This window comes from Galeopterus variegatus, unplaced genomic scaffold (genome assembly GCF_000696425.1).
Source record: "Galeopterus variegatus unplaced genomic scaffold, G_variegatus-3.0.2 Scaffold150, whole genome shotgun sequence".
NCBI classification, from domain to species: Eukaryota; Metazoa; Chordata; class Mammalia; order Dermoptera; family Cynocephalidae; genus Galeopterus; species Galeopterus variegatus.
Genome location: NW_007726261.1, coordinates 832510 through 846032, shown reverse-complemented (window position 1 = coordinate 846032; position 13523 = coordinate 832510). Strand labels below are relative to the sequence as shown.

The window sequence follows — 13523 nt, the reverse complement described above, 5'->3', positions numbered from 1 at the left end:
GAAATAGATGATCTAGACAGCTTTGTGAATAAAACATTCTGGATAAAGCTCAGATTTCCAAAATGCTCTCAAAAAACCATATTCTGCCATAAGTCTAGGTAAATGAGAGTTTACAAATTATATCTTCTTTTTCCAAAAAGAATGTGGCCATTTATAAACAAGTGAATTGTGGAACAATATAAGTAAAGGGGGGAGGAAAGGTACACAAAGCCAACAGTGAGGTTAAAACCAAAAACACATGCCTCAAGGACTTCAATTTTGCTCAAGATGAGCCACATTTCTGCTGAGCGTCCTAGAGGCCAAAGTAAAAAAGAAAATATGACCAGTGACAGCATTCACAGCATCCAAAAGACTTGACTTTTTAGTCAAGGGAGTCATTCCTGATATCTAGACCTCAGAGAAATGTCTCTCACAAAGAAAATTACTCATATTACACACAATATGAGCCATCAACAACAGCCTTACCAACATGCTTACAGAAAATACACTACGATTTTCAGCAGGCTGTATCTCTTAACACCATGAGGCCATAGGTCAAAACCTTGAATGCCACTGAAAACAGGTGTGATAAGCTATGCCAAGGGAATGGCAGGGAACACCAGTTAGTTAAGGACTGTGATAAACCAGAAGGTGCATGTCATATCTGAAGGACGCAGCTGTGATTCAGCTCCAGCCAACTGCTGTTGTACAGAAATATGGGCCCAACGTTTCCAGATAATCCAATTATTTTAATTACAAAATATTTCAAGCATACAAAAGAATAAATAACACATATATACACGTAGGAAATTAGTAACAGTAATAAAACAAATGCCTGTGTACCTCCTGCTCACTTTAAGATACAGAACCTTCTGGTACTTTTGAGAACCTCTCCCATGTTATCACTACCTGACTTTTATGTTTATCTTCCCCTTGCTTTTCTGTAGAGTTTACCACAAGGGTAATTCCTAGCCTATCTCCTGCTTCATTCTACATTCTTCTGATCTTCGCATAAATGTGTCTGCTGCGACTTGCCCTCTTCCTGCCCACCTGCTACCTATGAGATCTACCTAACACTGATGCGCACAGCTTAGGTGCATCCATTTTCATTGCTGTATTGATTTCTATGCTCTGCCGCGCTTTTTTTTTTTTTTTTAAGTCTACTCTCTTAGTCGATGGATATTTGAGTTGTGTCGAATGTTTTGCCATTATGAGCAACACCATGAACATTGCTGTTATGTGTCCCTCCTGGTGCACATGGGTAAGTGTTTCTCTAGGGTGAGGCTAAAATCTAGATTTTCATATTGACCAAATGAATTCCAATTGAAAAGACAAGGCTACATGGACCAGCTCCATACGTCTAAGCAAAACACAGCCGTGGGCTAGACACCTCTATTGGCTGCTGGTCTGCAGCCTGCAACACAGACTGACAGCTTCATAGTAAACTGCAAAAGAATCATTCTGTCAGCAGTAAAACAATTCAGGCTGCCTTTGCTTCTGCTCATTATCTAGCTTAATTCAGGAACAAAAGGGTCCTACGTAAACAGTCTATACGACCTTCAGGCAGGTGTTTGTGAACATCATTTCTTGAAAATTAGCTTCTGAAAACTTTTGGATGGCAAAGAATTTGACCTCATACTAACACAAACCCAGAGGCTCCTAAAGAGCTCAGAATGGATCCTCCTGAACAAGAAATGCTTTTAGAAAATGTATACTGGTAAGACTTCTTTCAAAATACATTCACCCTAAAACGTGGCTCCAAGACACTCCATGGTGCTTTATAAAAGGCATTATCTAGCAGAAAGTTTCCAAAATAACATAAGAGGAGATGCTATGGTCTGAACGTTTGTGTACCCACAAAAGTCAGGTTAAATTCTAACCTCCAACATGATGGTATTAACAGAGCAGGACCTTTGGGAAGTGATTAGGTCACAAGGGCAGAGCCTTCACGAATGAGATTGGTGCCCTTATAAAAGAGGTCCGGCAGAGACCCCTCGTCTCTTCTACCACAGGAGGAAAGAAAGCAGGCCCTCAGATACCAAATCTGCCTTAATCTTGGACTTCCCAGACTCCAGAACTGTGAGAAATAAATCTCTGATGTTCATAAGCCACCCAGTTTATGGTATTTTGTTATAACAGCCCAAACAAAGACAGTAGATAACACAATCAATAACAATAAACAGCACGAGTGCAAAAAACATATAGAAATATGCCTCCTTTTAACTGCAGAAATTTAATTTTTTGGAAATAAGTTTTGTAAATAAAGTTTTATTGGAACACAGCCACACTGACTTGTTTATACTCGGCTGCCTCTAGGCTACTTCGGCAGACTTGAGCAGTAATGACATATGGCCCACCTGCAAAGTCTAAAATATCCACTATCTGGCCCTTTACAGAAGTTTTCTAATCCATGTCTTAGATAGCACACATTTTCTAGAATCCAGCAGAGAGGACTGTGCACACCAGAGAATTTCCTTTGTTGTGAATTGAGACAGAACTAGATTCTATGCAAATTATCTTCCTTTTGTATATGATAGAAATTTGCCATAAGATCAACATCCTTTAAACACAGCACACAGATGATGAATAACACAGCAATGTTAGATAAGGAGGAAAGTGATAGTGTTCTATCAGGTGTACACAGGACAATACATGTAAAAGCACTACAACTCTGAGAAAGATTGAAATCTTCTCTGTCACTAGGGCAAGGTCACATTAGTACGATAGTCCTCCCAGAGAAACACTGGAATATTCATGCCACAGATCGTTGCTTAGTGACTATCATATGCAGAGTACATTCTCCGAGCTCAGGATTCAGTGGGCAAACAAGAAGATCACAATCTCTGCACTCACAGAATTTACATTCTTGAGAGGAGACAGGCAGTAAAGAAGCAAACAAGGACATACACTAGATGCCTGGAGATCGTGATGGGTTAGCCGGATGGAAGCCGCTGTCTAATCAGAAGGGACCATCAGGGAAGGCCTTGCTGAGGGGGTGACAATGAATGGGACCTGGAGGACATGAAGGGAGCCATGCAAAGATCTGGGAGGAGAAAATGTGGAAAATGTACAGGCCCTGAGGATGGAATGAACAGGCCAAGGGGGCTCAAGAGCAGGACAAGGAAGGGTGTGGTAGCAGGGGAGGTGGGAGAGGTGGGCAGTCTACAGAGCATGGCTGGATTTAGAATCGGCTCCGGGAAACCAGGTTGTGCTCTACTGGTGGTGCTCCAGGAAAAGAAGGTGGTGGGTTAGACCCATGGTGGCAACAAAGATAGTAAAACATAGTTGGCTTTATGAGATATTTTAGAAGAGAGTCAATAAAACTCATTGAGTGACTAGACAAACGGTGAGGAAAAGAGAGAAACTGAAGACTCAGGTTTTTCAACTTGAGTAGCTGAATGGAAGATGATGCCATTAATAGAGATGGAGAAAACTGTAGGAGGGACAAGTGTAGAGGAAAAACCAAGGGTTCCATAGTGGCCTTGTTCAGTCTGAGATGCCTTTAACCAGTAGTCCTCAACTGAGGGCATTTTTGCCACCAAGGGGACAGCTGACAATGTCTAGAAACATTTTTGGCTGTCACAACTGGGAGAGGGGGATGCTACTGGCATCTAGTAGGTAAATGCCAGTGGGTAGAAGTCACTAAACAGCTGACAATGCATGGGACAGCCTCCCACAGCAAAGAGCTACCTAGTCCAAAATACCAGTAAGGCCAAGTTTGAGAAGCTCAGCTTTAGACAATGGAATGGCAATAGCATAAGGGCAGTTGCATACACGTGTCTAGGACTCAAAGAGAGGTCAGTGCTAAAAATACACATTCAGTTTTTCTTGATAGCTTACGAGGGTACTTCAAAAAGTTCACAGAAAAAAACAGAATTAAAAGATAATACAGGCCCCATGCGGCCTGGGCATGCCCAGTACGGGCGCAGCAACCCCAGCCCTGGGAGCGCCGGGGTGGAGTGGGCAGCCGGGTGCAGAGGAACCGAGCGGGTGCACAGGGGTGAGGGGTCCGGCCGAAGCCGCGGCGGCGGAGCTGCGGGGTCCTTCAGGATGAGCGATTTGGGGATGCTTATCTTTGGGTGGTGAAGAGATGTCTGACAGTGTCAAAACCTTTCTCCAGGACCTTGCCAGGGGAATCAAAGACTCCATCTGGGGTATTTGTACCATCTCAAAGTTAGATGCTTGAATCCAGCAAAAGAGAGAGGAACAGCGTGGAAGAAGGGCAAGTAGTGTCCTGGCACAGAGGAGAACCTGGAGTATAGAGCAGAAGCAAGAGAGTGAGCCGTGGGGCCGGCCCGGTGGCGCACTGGATAGTGCGCCGCTTGGGAAGCGCGGCGGCGCTCCCACCCGAGGGTTCGGATCCCACATGCAGACCGGTTCCCGCTCACTGGCTGAGCGAGGCACGGGAGCAACACCGAGGGTTGCGATCCCGTTGCCGGTCCCCGGTCCGGTACGGGGGCAACACTGAGGGTTGCGATCCGTTGCTGGACACGGAAAAAGACAAAAAGACAAAAAAAAAAAAAAAAAGAGAGAGTGAGCCGTATATTGTTAGTAGAATTTTCCAGTGCTGTACTTGGAATGGTGGAGTATTCTGGTTCCGTCTCCTCTTGTTTTATCGAGTATTTATGCCTGTGCTTCAGTCAGTAACAGCCCGAATTATTGGTGATCCATCACTACAGGCAGATGTTTGGTCATGGCTGGAATTCTTCCTCACATCAATTTTCACTGCTCTTTGGGTGCTCCCCCTGTTTGTGCTTAGCAAAGTTGTGAATGCCATTTGGTTTCAGGATATAGCTGACCTGGCATTTGAGGTATCAGGGAGGAAGCCTCACCCTTTCCCTAGTGTCAGCAAAATAACTGCTGATATGCTCTTCAACCTTTTGCTGCAGGCTCTTTTCCTTATCCAGGAGATGTTTGTGAGTCTCTTTTACATCCATCTTGCTGGTCAACTGGTTAGTCTCCTGCATATGTCCCTTCTCTACTCTCTATACTGCTTCAAGTATCGTTGATTCAATAAAGGAATCACCAGCAGTTGTCAAATATAGAAAGAAACTGGCCTTACTACTTTGGATTTGGTTTGCCTTTGGCTTTCCTCACAGCAATGCGGTCCTAATACATTATCAGTGGCTGCCTCTTCTCTGTTCTCTTTCCTTTATTCATTATCAGCGCCAATGAAGCAAAGACCCCTGGCAAAGCATACCTTTTCCAGTTGCGCCTCTTCTCCTTGGTGGTCTTTTTAAGCAACAGACTCTTCCACAAGACCATTTACCTGCAGTCTACCCTGAGTAGCTCAATCTCTGCAGAGAAGTTTCCTTCACCACATCCATCTCCTGCCAAACTGAAGGCTGCTGCCGGCCACTGAGTCACCTGCCATCCAGAGGGGATGGGAGGGATTGGAAGGAGGCTGTGGAGGCTATTTTCCCTGTTGACCTCCTCCCACCAGGGAAAGCAGGACCCACTCTGCAAAGGGCCCTCTGCATATTCCTCTCTTTCTGAAGAATTGGAATTTTTGTCTCTGGTACACATAAGGTAGAATCGTCCTACTGGTGCACATAAGGTAGAATCATCCTGACACCAGTATGTGGATTTTTAATACCACTGTGAGTCTGAAAGGACCACAGGTTTTTCTGCAGCTATTTTCTAGCATTTGCCAGCCCCTGTGCCTGAACTGATTTGAATAATTTGGTTTTTTTTCCTGTGCCATTTACCCTCCCACCTCTCCTTCCTGCTTTCCACTACTCTTGGATGAATAGATTTTGTATTTCTAGCTGTTGTATTGTGTGGATTTGTTATTTTTGTTGTTTTTCTGTGAAGCACATACATTGCATGTGGGAGGTAAAGGAGTATCTCAGTTGCTCCTGGTCACTACCTTTATAGCCATCACTGTCTTGTTTTTTGTAACTCAGGTTAGGTTTTGGTCTCTCTTCCTCCACTGCAAAACAAAACAAAACAAAAAAAGCAAAAACAAAAGCAAAAACAAACAAACAAACAAACAAACAAAAAACCTGAAGAGATGGGACAGGAGGAAAGACCTCACAGCCAGATCTGCTGGGTTTTGAGGACTCAGTGAATTTCTTTCTTCCCCTTGAAGGGGAAAAAGCTTTTTTCACTGGTACATTTAAAGTTCCCCGACTACGGAGAGGTACCAATTCTGGACAAGTGCCACCACAACACAGAATGCTCAGAGAACCTGAACTTTCAATCCCTGGAGGGTGGAAATTTACAGTTGGCCACTGCCGAGTCTGTCCAGTGTTTCAAAGGAATATTGGGTGCTACAAATAGGAACTGAAGGGGTAAACTTATTAAACCCATTAAACCTGTTAAAAAAGATAATACAAATCTTTCCATGAACTTTTTGAAGTACACTTGTGTTTTTCTTGTGTTGCTACTCTCTCCCAACGTGCTGTCTTTACTGCTCTGTTGGAAAAGTGCAGTTACATGGGAATTAAAAAGGGACTTAGGTCAATGGATCTAAGTAAAAGCTGTCAAAACTATTAGCACGTTCATAAACACTCACTAAGGCCAAACACAAAGTCAAGCAATGGGAAGATTTTTAAAACAGAATGTTATATAGCTCCTACTCTGTAAGAATGAACTGAGTTGGAGAAACCACCAATGCTGATGAACACTGTAAGAGGTATCTCAAAGCACTATGGGGACATTAAGCAAAATATGATTAACTCTGCTGAGGAAAGTGGTGGAAGAAGGGAGTCAAGGAAGGGTTCTTCTCACCCATAATCAGAGAAATGCAAAGGAAAGCTAAGTGGAGATGACGTTACTTAACTCTCAGATTATCAAAAACCCACAAGAAATGTTATTTATACCATTAAGAGATTTTCAGCATTAAAAAAAAGATACAAATATTTTTTTTTCCTTTTTGTCTTTTTTACTGACCGGTAACGGGATCGCAACCCTCGGTGTCGTGCCCATACCGGGGACCGGCAACGGGATCACAACCCTCGGTGTTGCGCCCGCACCGCGCTCAGCCAGTGAGCGGGAACCGGTCTCCACATGGGATCCGAACCCTCGGTGGGAGCGTGGCCGCACTCCCAAGCGGCGCACTCTCTAGTGCACCACCGGGCCGGCCCAAAAGATACAAATATTAAATCAAGGATCAAGGTAGTTAAGTAGAAGCAAAAAAAACCACCCAGAATTCTAAACTTGAATTGGAAATATCTGCATAAACTCATAACATATATTCTATTGAAAGAGAAGGGAGAGAGGGATGGGGAAAGAGAGTGGGTGGGAAAAAAGGAAGGAAGAGAAAGATTTCCCAGCTCTGACCACTGAAAAGGCCTAGAAACAGTAACCAACCAAGTACCAATGAGCACCTCTATCATCTAGATTATGGTGTATAAATACCTTTTCTCAGCAAAGGGACTGAGGCTCCTTGGAGAAACAGTCGGTTCCAGGTCTGGGGCACAGAGCACAAGAAAGGCTTGTGACATCTCAGCTTCCTTGCTTTGATGTTCAGCATGACAACAAAGACTACTCTCGAGGATTCACACCGTCCCAGGGGCCAAAGATGGAACAATTTGAATATCACCAAGAAAAATAATTGCAATGGAATAAAAAGCCAATAGGTTTAAATACATAAATTCATAATGCTATTTTTATAATGACTCATTGGTCACCTTTGGGGGATGAAAAGGAACCAAATCATTATTCTGAAAACTGATAAATAAAGAATCTAACCCTCAGTTTCTCTGCTTTCCTAAAGGTGACATGGTGAGAATAAACATAGGTAACAATTGGAAATAGCACTAGACATATTGTAAGCATGTCACACATGAAAGCAACTGTGACTGTTGTCATTATAACCAGCATTATAATATCTGAACCCCAGAGGACACCCACAACTAAGTATCTCTAGCAGGTCATGGGCTGATTGAGTAATGAAATGAGAGTATAATTGATCCATGTCTGCTGGGGTGTTTGATCTATAAATGTGTATTTATGTAAAGCCTCAGAGACGCAGGTTAGGAATTCGCTGGGATTTTCAATGGATGTCTGTGTGATTTCTCTAAGCTTGTCATAATTGACTGACTTGTGAGTAGCCTTTTGGAGGCCGTGAAGTAGGTGTGTAATCATGTTATCCCGGAGATCTCAATCCCAGTGGCCAGTCCGGTAGTTCCAATTTGGGTCCGTGCAAGGAACAGCAATGGCTCCCACAGGCCACCTATTATTTTGAGCATGTACCTGAGCCACCATCCAGACCTGCTCCCTGTACATGGACTCAGACAATTCCTTCCATCCCAGCCACTTCATGGAAGGGTTATAAAAAGCCGGAGCTGAGGTGGGGTTGTTACCTGATGAAGAGGGAGAAGGGGAGGAGTTGGGCTGAGGATGAGTGTCTGGAGGCCAGGTGTGGGGAAGAGAGAAATGTGGAGGGCTGACGGGTCAGAAGATTGATCCGAGCCTGGAAGGAGAGGTTAAGCATGAGCTAGGAGAATCTGACACATAGGACAGTTTTGACAGAGAAAAGAATGCATTCAGAGATAGGAGAAGCCCTGAACAAGGAATCTCTACAGCTTTTGCCATTTTGGTGAGTGTCTAAATCAAGTGCCATCTTGTGGCCACTGGGATCCATTGTAATGAGGCGTTTGAGTTTTAATGTCTCCCTGGAGGCCAAGAAATTGGCCAGGAGACGGCCCAGAGGCGTACAGCGTGGAGTACAGTAGAAAACGAGATGTTTAGGTTCAATGTCTCCCTGGAGGCCAAAAAATTGGCCAGGAGACAGCCCAAGGGCATAGAGCATGGAGGTTTGGATCATGAGGATCCTATGTAGAGGGTGAGAAAGGGCAGTCAGTTGGTAGAAGAAGAGTGCCAGCAAAGGCTGTCCCCTTTGGTGCCCACCTTCTTTTCAAGAGAAAAGCCACCGACCATTTAGAGGAGCATCCTCCAACAGCTGGGGGGCACGAGAAGAGCTCCCTCAGCCAGGCGCCTGGGCTTTGTAGAGACCGGAGTCGTAGAGAGTAGTTGGGAACTCACAGAAGGAAGCAGGACAGACCCACTGACTCGCCCTGAATTGAGGCCGGTGTTGGATGCGCTGGTCTGATATAGCAAAAGTAGAGAGTTCCGGAGGCATCTGGTTTCGGCAGGTCCAGGAAGGGCGGCCAAGGGCCAATCACCCCAAGAGAGAGGGGATCGTCCACAACGTCAGCCAAAACCCTTCCCGGGGTTTGGCACCATAATGAAAGAAAGTGAGCTGAGATGCCAGGTACTGTTCAAGCTTTATTAAAGAAAGAAATCTGCCGGGCTGTACTCAAAATGGAGGACCCCCCAGGGGGACAGCAGCTAACATAGGGCGGTGGGAGCTTATATTGGTATGTTGGCACCAAGAGCTGGGTGATGTAATTCCGGGGTGGGAATTGAGTTAGGTCATGGGAATGGAGAGTTCTGAGCATGCGGAAACGCCGAAAGTTTCATTTTCTCCAAAGCCATGAGACTTCTTGTAAAAGAGAATGGGGGAGGGGAGGGGAGGAGGTGGACGGCGCCATTTTGTACTTGGGCTTGTCTAAAATGCCACTGGTTATGTTGCTGATCTATTATCGACTACCACAATCAAATTAATTAACACTTCCATCATCACCCACAGATACCATTTTGTACGCCTTTGTTGGGGAAGGGGTGCAGCACTTAAGATCAACTGTCTTAGCAAATTTTCAGTAAACAATACAGTACTACTAACTACAGTCACCATGCTATATGTTACATCTCCAGAGCTTGCTCATCCCACATAACTGAAAGTTTGTACATACCTCACAGTTTTCACTGTCCTCCCTGAGGAGGCTGCCTGCAGATGCAGGTGGTAGGAGAGGTCCAAAGAGGGGAAGAAAGCCAGGGATTCAAAGGAAAAAGCAGTGAATGCACAAACCAAGGGAAAGAACTTTTGGTGGGGGGTGGCTGTTATTTCTACCTGCAAAAAAGAAACAAACATCTAAACAAAAAACAGAAAAATCACAAAGACCTCTTTTCCAGCCCAGATTTTCAACACTTAGAATTGGCATATCCTAGAGAAGTGGTTCTCAACTGGGGCAATCGTACCCCCCCCCCCAGGCCAAGGACATTAGGCCATGTCTGGAGACATGTTTAGTTGTCACAGCTTGGGGGATAAGGGTGCTACCAGCATCTAAAGGGAAGAGGCCAGGCATGCCACTAAACATCCTACAACACACAGGATGGCCCCCAACAGCAAACGATTATCTGGCCCAAAACATCCGTAGTGCTGAGGCTGGGAACCCCAACAAAGAGCAAGCCACTTAATTTACCTGAGCCTCACTTTATTCCTTTGTGAAATGCAAGTCACACTTACCTTCATTAAAGTGTTTATGAGCAGTAAATATGTACACTGCCTGGCCCACGACAGGCACTCTAGGGCCGCATTATTGCTACAATGACAGGTGAGCGGCTGCAACAGAGACCATTCAGCCCACAACACCAAAGACTATTCATCTCTTTACCAAAAAAAAGTATGCTAACCTAAAAATGATCAAGAGACTGAAGTGCTATACAAAAAGTAATTATCATTCTGATGTGCCAAAAAACTGCAGGAAATGTACATTTCTTTGCCCACATACATACGGGCTACTGACACAAAGTTTTCAATGCAAAACACCATTTTAACTGCTGAAAGCCAATTTAATCCACTGGATTTTATCGCTTTTCATCAAAACTGGCCACCACTTTGCTTTAAAATATATGCCATCAAAGCAGTTCAAACTTCAAATGCTGAAAGGAAGTTGTTATTTACAGAGACTGATATCTTGTTCTCCTCCTGAGCCAGAGCAAAGGAATGCATAAATTTTCCATTAATTCTAAAAGGTTTTACTTCCAAAGATAGAAAAGACAAAAGGGTAATATTTTAGCATTTAAAACCAGTTTTCTTCACAAAGAGAAAATATTACATAGTAGAAACTGGGTTGTTACCACAGAATGCATTTCATCTAGAGGAGAACTGAGTTTAAAAGACTCCTTTTTCGAAGCATTAATCTCGGGCACCTGGAAATGAAAGTGCTGGTGCCCAGAAGCTGGTCTTTGTCAAAACAAAATTTTCAAGTTAGATTCTAAGACTGGTCTTCCTTATCTTAAAAGTGGACTTTTTTAAAACCACCTAGAGGATATGAGGAAAAAAGAAAAAAAAAAAAAACAACCAATAAAACCCAATTTCAATCTCCTTTGCTAAAGAAATATCATTCTTCGCCCAAAAGCAGGGCACAGAGTTGCCTGCATGACCCAGAGAAGTGAACTGGGACATTTTAAATGTTCTGTGAAGGGGAAAAGAAACTTTTTTTTAAAAACTTTCATTAAAAAAAAGTACTTGTCACTGTGAAAGAGCCAGCTCACAGTGTGCCCTGGCAAAGCTGAATTTTGGGGACTGAAAAGGGAGCTGTGAGTCACTCTAAGGCAGCCCGAGGAGACAGAGTGACTTCAGCTCCTTGCTTCACTGGTATCAGTGGTGAAATTTACCTTCATCAACGGAAGCTGCAGAAAAAGCAGGATGCTGCTAGGAAAAATTAGCCACAAAGAAAGTTGACAGTTGTTTTCTAAAAAACAAAACTAAGTAAGCTGATGGCAATTTGGCAAGCAAAAGTTCTTGGGTTGGTAGGAAGAGGGGGAATGTTCAGGGATTCTGGCAGCTTCTCCAAATAAGATGAGTGACAAATCTGAAAAACTCAGGCTCTTGGAGAAGCCATAATGGTGAATTCTGAGTAAGGCAGGAGGCCGACCTCACTGCCCTATGGGGGGTGTGGGTCACCCTAAAGGGAACCAGTGACCCCACTATTCATCATCCTGGTAGAGTCAATGTTGGGGCAGATGGAAGTGGAGGACTAAGGCCGTGGGAAGGGAGAGCCATCTCCTCCCCAGGGCTCCCTGATATAACTGTTAAGAGGGTGGGAAATCCTACTATAGTAATTGAAAGGTGGGCCTTTATGAGGTGATTAGATTGTGAGGATTATGCCTTTGTGAATGGATTGATACATTTATGGAGTAATGGGTGTAGTTCTGATATCTTTATAAGGAGAGCAAGTGAGAAGCTTTGCTCTCTCTTGCTCAAGCCACTTGCCATGTGACACCCGAGTTGCTACAGAGAGTCACTACCAAGAACAAAGCCCTCACCAGATGTGTTCCCTGAACTTTGGACTTCCCAGCCTCTGAAACTGCAAGAAATAAATTCCATTTCTTTATAAATTATCCAGTTTCGGGTGTTCTGTTATAAGCAGCAGAAACAGACTAATACAGGGTGAGTCCTCACAAACCAAGAACAACTCACTCTCCCTGCAAGCATGAGGGCCACTCTCAGCACATCAGAGGAGGGAGGCCCATGGGAAGACTAGACTTGTCTCCCTGCATGATAAGACTCAGGGTTGTTCAACTCAGGAGTGATGCTGTCTGTCCCCCCAGCAGGTACATGAGACAAGAGTTCCCTCTACAGCATACACCCACCCAAGGAAAGGAGGGGTAGCAGGAAGTGATGCACACACTCCTTGTTCGATCTATAAATGCTATGCATTAGAAAAGATTAATCCCAGGGTATAGATGAGGACATCTGAGGCTCACAGAGGTTACGTGACAGGAGCCACACATGCCCATGGAGCCATGATTTGGATCCTCACATTCTGACCATGTGAGGACAGGCCATTATCACATGTAGCTTGGATTGGAGGTTCTTCTCAACAGAGAGTGGTCATGAGCTTATGGAATCTGAGCCCTAGGCTCTACCATCAATTACTTACGGAAGTGTAAACATCAGTAAGCTCATCATGCCTCAATTACTTCCTTTACAGAATGGGGATAACAGTAATACCATGACACAGAGTGATCGTAAGGGCCAAATGAGATAAATAAAGTACTTAGAAATAAGCCTGGTTCAGTGCAAGTACTGAATAAATGTAAGTTAACCAGCCCGACAAGGATCATAACAATCAACAAGAAATAAACCTGCAGCTTCCCAAAAGAACAGAATGGCTCTTTGTGCTTTTGTTATTTTAATCCATTCAAACATGCCCTCAAAGTGGATTAAATAAAAGTGTCCGACTTGTTCTGTCTACAGAGCTATTGGATCAAAGAAAGTTATTAGCTAAGCTACATAATTCATTTGGTTAATTTGCACTGTACTGAATCAGGAGAAGCTACAAAACTTCAGTCGCTCCATGTCCAATTTTGAGTCTCCTTCATCCTTCAGAAAAGTCTTCAGCGAGAAGACAGTCATAAAATGTGTCAGGAAACAGAAATGGTGAGCTTAACTTCCAACAAGGGCTGGCAGATCTCACAGTGATACCTTTGTAAATGAACACGCTGTCTGAACAGGTGGCAGGACGACAGCTACTGCTGTCATCAGAAATGGGTCAAAATATCATCTCTACCACTTGCCGGCTGTGTGACTTGGGAGATTCTACTTAACCTGAGCCCCAGTTTCCATCACCACCCACCTTGAAGGGTTCTTGTGAAGATTAAATGACAGGATGTACATAATGCCCCAGCCCAGTGTTTGATACATAGGGGGTGCTTATTAAATGGTGTCAATTACATTAACTTGTATT

At 44.0% G+C, this 13523-nt stretch overlaps 1 protein-coding gene and 1 pseudogene across 1 annotated transcript in view; one reads left to right on the top strand and one right to left on the bottom strand.

The window, feature by feature from the left end:
* The window catches only part of LOC103607302 (sorting nexin-29), a gene marked incomplete at its 3' end in the record, with an annotated part of 379169 nt that overhangs the window by 88839 nt on the left and 276807 nt on the right, over positions 1 to 13523 (bottom strand). The gene's annotated exons all lie outside the window — the stretch shown is intronic.
* LOC103607270 lies at positions 4058 to 5341 on the top strand (annotated as a pseudogene).